Source organism: Onychostoma macrolepis, chromosome 23 (genome assembly GCF_012432095.1).
Source record: "Onychostoma macrolepis isolate SWU-2019 chromosome 23, ASM1243209v1, whole genome shotgun sequence".
Taxonomy (NCBI): Eukaryota; Metazoa; Chordata; class Actinopteri; order Cypriniformes; family Cyprinidae; genus Onychostoma; species Onychostoma macrolepis.
Genome location: NC_081177.1, coordinates 21,078,116 through 21,084,115, shown reverse-complemented (window position 1 = coordinate 21,084,115; position 6,000 = coordinate 21,078,116).

Genomic DNA, 6,000 nt, shown 5'->3' with positions numbered 1-6,000 from the left:
TTTTTGCAATTGTATATTACTTTAAATGTAATATCAAATAACACATCAAAATAGATCTACTTAGCACAACAAAAGATTAATAAAACAATGATTTCAAATGTACTATTAATCTGACATTTTTACAGAGTGCACTTTTTAAAAGTGTATTTAAGTGTGTTAAGAAACATGAAAGTGTACTCTATTAAGTACACTTAAGAGGCCTTAAATTTCTATTATATTCACGGAAAGTACTTTTTTTTAAATATTCTTTTAAGATTTTAAATATAGGCTATTACAAGTGCACATTCAATACAATTAAGCACATTTCTTTTCCACAAGGAGAAACATGAGTCATAGTATGAGGGATTCCTCTGTGTCCAGGACTTCTCTGACTGTATTAATCATTGTGGTTAGGATATCCCACACACAAGGAATCCCCACTACGGAAATATTGTTTCCAGGAATAATAACTGTCATGGTATCATTATCTCAGACAAACGGTTTCTTCTGTTTTGCATATGCAAACTTAAAATGTTTATTTAGACCATAGACAAATAAACAAAGAAATAAACATATTGACTGAATAAAAAAATGAATAAAATATAGTACCATATAACTCTGAAATAACTTGTTTCAGAGTCATACAGTTTATTCTAGAGTAGAACAGAAATGTCAGCCATTTAAATCCAGCCAGTGATCCCCTTCTAATATAAAATACTGATAACATCCTCAATATAGATTTAAGATCATTATAATTTTCCACATTGTAAATATGAGTTAAACTCATTATTTCTTTTGCATTACATTAAAGATTAATGGTTTATGTAATTATTTAAATAATAAAAAAAATAAAATACTTAATCCATTAGTTAATCTTTAAAGTAACGCAAAAGAAATAATATGTTTAATTAATATAATTAAAAAGGCATGCATGTATACATCACTGAACTATTTGTCATACTACATTAAATTATTTTATTACACAGATTTTTTTTTTTTTTTTTTTTACAGCAATGTCTTTAATATCACCTCTGAGAAAAACAAGATTTTAACACATTACAGCAATGAGAATTTGGGTGCTTAATTGTTCTAATGCCACAATTAATAAAGTAGTATAGTAGTATGAGTAATAATAATAAAAAAAGAGCCAAGAAATGAGGCATAAATAACGTAACTGAATGTTCAGATGATGGTTCATCTGTCTGCACTGACAGAGCCAAGCTATTTTAAAACAACACGTACAAAAGCAGCACTCAGTGTACTCAGTACTTACGATCACTGAAACTGCTGACACAAGTCTTGCTAATGCAGACTTGTTAAATAAGGTACAAAGATACAGAGAGCTGAAAGAGCTCCATTAAATGGCACACAAGGGCTGTAGCTATTGAATATTTTAGTAATCGAGTATTCTACCGAAAATTCCATCGATTAATCGGATAAGAAGTACTTTCTTTATTAAAGAACAATACTAAATATACAAGAGAAAATAAGACAGGCCTGTTAAAATGAACAAGTAATTTGTTTCCTTTTTAGAAAAATGAACATTTTTATTGCTGAAATTGCATATAACTGTGAAAACTAAACCCATTTAGTGCATTTAATTGCCATATTACATTCAAAATGCAGATACAGATATATAAAAACATAAAAATCAATTTCAAATTACTTTAAAAAAGGTAAACATAGTACAGCCTAAAACTAAGACATAAATGAAAATAATAACAGTAATAAATAAATAATAATTAAACCTAAACATTGTGCAACTTAAGTTTCAGCCTAACTACAGCTCAGGCATAACATAAGCCTTTACTGTCTTCTTAGAAGGCTTTGTGACTTTTGTAAGAGGCAAAAATTAGTGGACAGGAAGCTAACGTGGAACAAAAACAGGAGTCCATACACATAACATTTATTAACACATTTTTCAGCAACATGAATTTAAAGTTATTTGGAGAATAAACCCTCTTAAATGTCTCTCTGCATACTGGTGTAAGTGTGTGTGTGTGTGTGTGTGTGTGTGTAATCCTTTAAAGGAGCAAGTGGTTGCAAACACAGTGCTCTGTGTGTAGTTACAGTAAATGGTAGGGATGCACCGAAATGAAAATTCTGGGCCGAAACCGAGAATTCTGGATGTGCTTGGTCAAAAACCAAAACCGAAAATGCTTTGTAATAATTATTTGTTTTATTAAATAATACAAAGTAATTTGGTAAGACTTTTTAATTTAACTCAATTTTAATGACATGGAATAAAAAAATAAAAAAAAAAAAAAACATAAGCCAATAAAATAATCACTTTTATTGAAAGAAAATTGGACAGAAAATATATAAATATTAAATATCAATGTATTATGTTTATTCAGTTCTATGCAACAGAATCAGACATAACTGTTGTTGTTGTTTTTGACTAATTATCCAAATAAGGTATAGTCCTGCAAACAGGGTTTTTCCTTTCTCAAAATGCGGCAAAAGGTGGTACCATCCTTATCATGTGCACACAATGTACCCACCCTTCAAGTGGCTGAAACAAACACTTTTTACATGCAACATATTTTAGGTGTTATAATAATTATAGTTATATGATAAAAGAAAATGACAATTATAAAGTTATGTTTTATTTTCTCTCACCTAATGTTTTATTGTTATTTATTAAAATAGCCTAATGAAATGTTTTCTTTTTCCTCAGAAATTCTGTGTTGTGTATCTGGTTATCAAATGAAGGCAAGAATTATTAATTTAATTTATCTTTAAATGTTTGAAAATGAAAACTTATTTATATATACTTAACTTTTGAGTGGTAAATGAGCAGAATGCACACTGATAGAGCTGAATATTGAACGGAGCGTCACGTGGCGCAGTGATGAGAGGGAAACCTGAACACTGCTGGGTGGCACGGCATATATTTTCGGCAGCCGAAAATTCAGTGCATCCCTAGCAAATGGACTAAACGATTTTTCGAAGCACATAATTTGTCTCGATGATTTTTGGAATTCGAGTTACTCGAGTAACTCGAGGAATCGTTTCAGCCCTAATACACACTCACTTGGTAATAACCATGTCTACCAAGCTGATTAGACTGTCCTCATCCACTCATTTCTGAGTGTACATTTGTGTTTGCTTTCTGAGTGTGTCTATCCCGTTCACAACACAGGGAGAAAAAAAGGCCCATTACCTCACCTGAAAAGCCACAGGTTACCGTATCATTATGGAAAAACAGAACACACAACGCCGCACAACATTTAAAACATATCACAACTCACTATAATGTATGCAATAAAAATGCATAATGCATAACAAATTACAGTGCAATGCAAAAAAAGTTAATTTTAATACGGCATTCATGAACGCACTTCTAAGGCACAGCATTGGAGAAATAATAATACGCAATAATGTCTTTATAGAGCACACTTGAGCTCATTTGCCCTGAAGCACATGACTGTCAGCACAGCAGTTTAGTTGCTCTTTGTTCTTCATTGACCTTTGTGTGTGAATGTATCCCACTCACTAATAAAGGAGAAAAAAGGCCCATTCCCTCACCTGAATGGCTACAGGTTACCGTATCATTACGGAAAAACAGAACAGACACAACGCCGCTGCTGTTTGTCTCATGCAAATATGTCATGTAGGAAAGAGGTTGGTGGAATTACGTCAGGTGAAATCCTCAGCCCATCCTGATCAAGGTATAACAAGTCAGTCTTAAGCACAATACAGCAATATTCCTACTTTGCTTTACAGTACAGAAGCTGTACAGAAGCTGACGCTGAACGAGTGAAGAATGAACATCTCTGCTCTGTTGGTGAGTTAAACTAATCTAGCAAATTTCTGTGTAAAATACAACACAGCGACTGTTATATAGTTTGGTGTATACGGTATGAGCGTCCACTAACTTGTGCTGTTTGAAACAGGTGTTTGTTTGTGCTGTCGTGTCTGTTTACGGATATCATGGTCTGCCCTGCTTTGACTGCAATCATCCATGTAGTGCGCCTCTCTTGATTAAAGTCAGAAATCAATTAAGCAAGCACATGGCCTTTACAGACTGCAGACTGAACGACCACATTTCAAACAAAGCCAATACTACTTGGAAGTGCAAGTAAGTAGGCTATTCCTTCAGTTTAATCAGTTTTTGCTAGTAACATTTATTTTGTTTAGTAATATTAAATGAGAGGCTGTTGGGTGTTAAAGGGATAGTTATGCTAAAGAGAAGAAAGAAATGGGTAAATAACAGAATTTTCTTTTTTGGGTGAACCATCTCTTTAAGGACTCATGTGCATATTGTTAATATGGAAGACCAGCCTTATTTGCTTTTTTTGGTTCATAATATTTGATTTATTTGTACTTTATAAATAACTTTATAAAAGTTATTTGCTATTATTTCATATTTTACCTTTTATTTACTTCTATTTAAATGTAGGCATATTTAATAAGGTTGTTTAGCGGTGCTTATATCTGTAGCTATAGTTCATGTTGAAGAAATGAATATGGCCTCACTTAGCCTATATTGCTGATTCTGGGTTCAAATTGTGTCTTTAAAAGCAACTGTGTGTAAGGTTTTTTTTTCTTTTCTTTTTTTTTTACTTTCAAATGTCCGTTTCAAAATAATTCTGATGGTACACTGGCTTCCAATAAGGTGAATGGCTCCTGTTGCTTTCCACACGCTGTTCAGGGAGTTTGTAAGTTTTCGCGAAAAGCCTTTACGGCATTATGGCAAGATTGCTTTACGGCAGCAGCTATCCGCTGTAATTACGACCATTATACATGATACATGTGTCCCAATTGACCCTTCGCAGGGAGGTTGATTGACAGGCGATCTGACCAACCATTTAACGTCAGTGGATTTGAACTTGGAAAACAGTGTATTGATGTCTTTCCGCGGTTGAAACAAGATGACTTCTGATGTTCATTCATGTTTATTTCGTGCTAAAGAGGAAGAGATAATCGTTTAACGAGGCGCTATTTTTATTGTGATCTGTTATGACACATTAAAGAGCCACAAAACGTTATTTATTATTTGAAAATTTGAAAGCTGACACTTTGTTTCATATTAGAAGTAACCTTCTCTGTCGGCATGCTGTCAGTGTCATCTTTGCTCTGCGATGTATTTTTCACTGCGTGAGATCATGTGTTGCGTGAGAGCATCATGGCTTGTCGGACATAGCAACAGTAACTAAGGTGGGGTGGGTCTTTGCAAAGGGTCAGTTGGGACTTGCTATTTACAACTGCGAATTCCACTTATCTGTAGTCGCCAAAATACACAAAACTACATAAAGTTGCTTTAACGGTGTTAACAATATTTATTTGCCAGTAGGAATCAAGTGCTGTTTTAGACTGAGACTCCCGATCCTTTCTTTTCAGAAACTTAACTGCAGATATGGACATGCTTCTGACAGTCTACAATGCCACATGTGACAAGTGCAGCGATCCAAGTTCTTTCAAGGAAGTGCCGATTTTGCAAAAGATCAACGTGTTTTTCAGACAGAACTGCTTGAGCCCTTCTAATCAGAGCCTCTTCATATTAACTGTAAAACCAGTCACAATCTCATTAGGCTGTACGTGTGTAAATAAAAATCTCCTGTTTCACCTTAGATAGGTTTATTAATATGACCTTCTCTGCACTGCAATCTGTTAGCACAATTTATTGCAAGCAAAATGCTGTAAATATTGTAACATTGAAGTAATGCATGAGTTGTAGAACAATTTCTGAAATGATTGTTTAAAAGCCAAATCAATCTTTGTAGTGATTGGGGTTTATATATAATATACATGTTATAGACAAAGCTGAAAAATGACAATGTTAGTATTGTTTTGCTGATTTATTCTTCTTATAGAAGTCAATAAAGCTTGTTCAAATAAACCAAAATGATTTTCTTTTTCTATTGTGTGTGTGTATGATAAATTAAAAACTGCAATAACAGTAGCTCATTCAGATCACCCCAGTGTCACAGTGTTCTATATTTTATCAGTTCTATTAATTTGTCTGATCAGACTCATCAAACTTGACCCATAATATGAGGGATTCCTTCTGTGTCC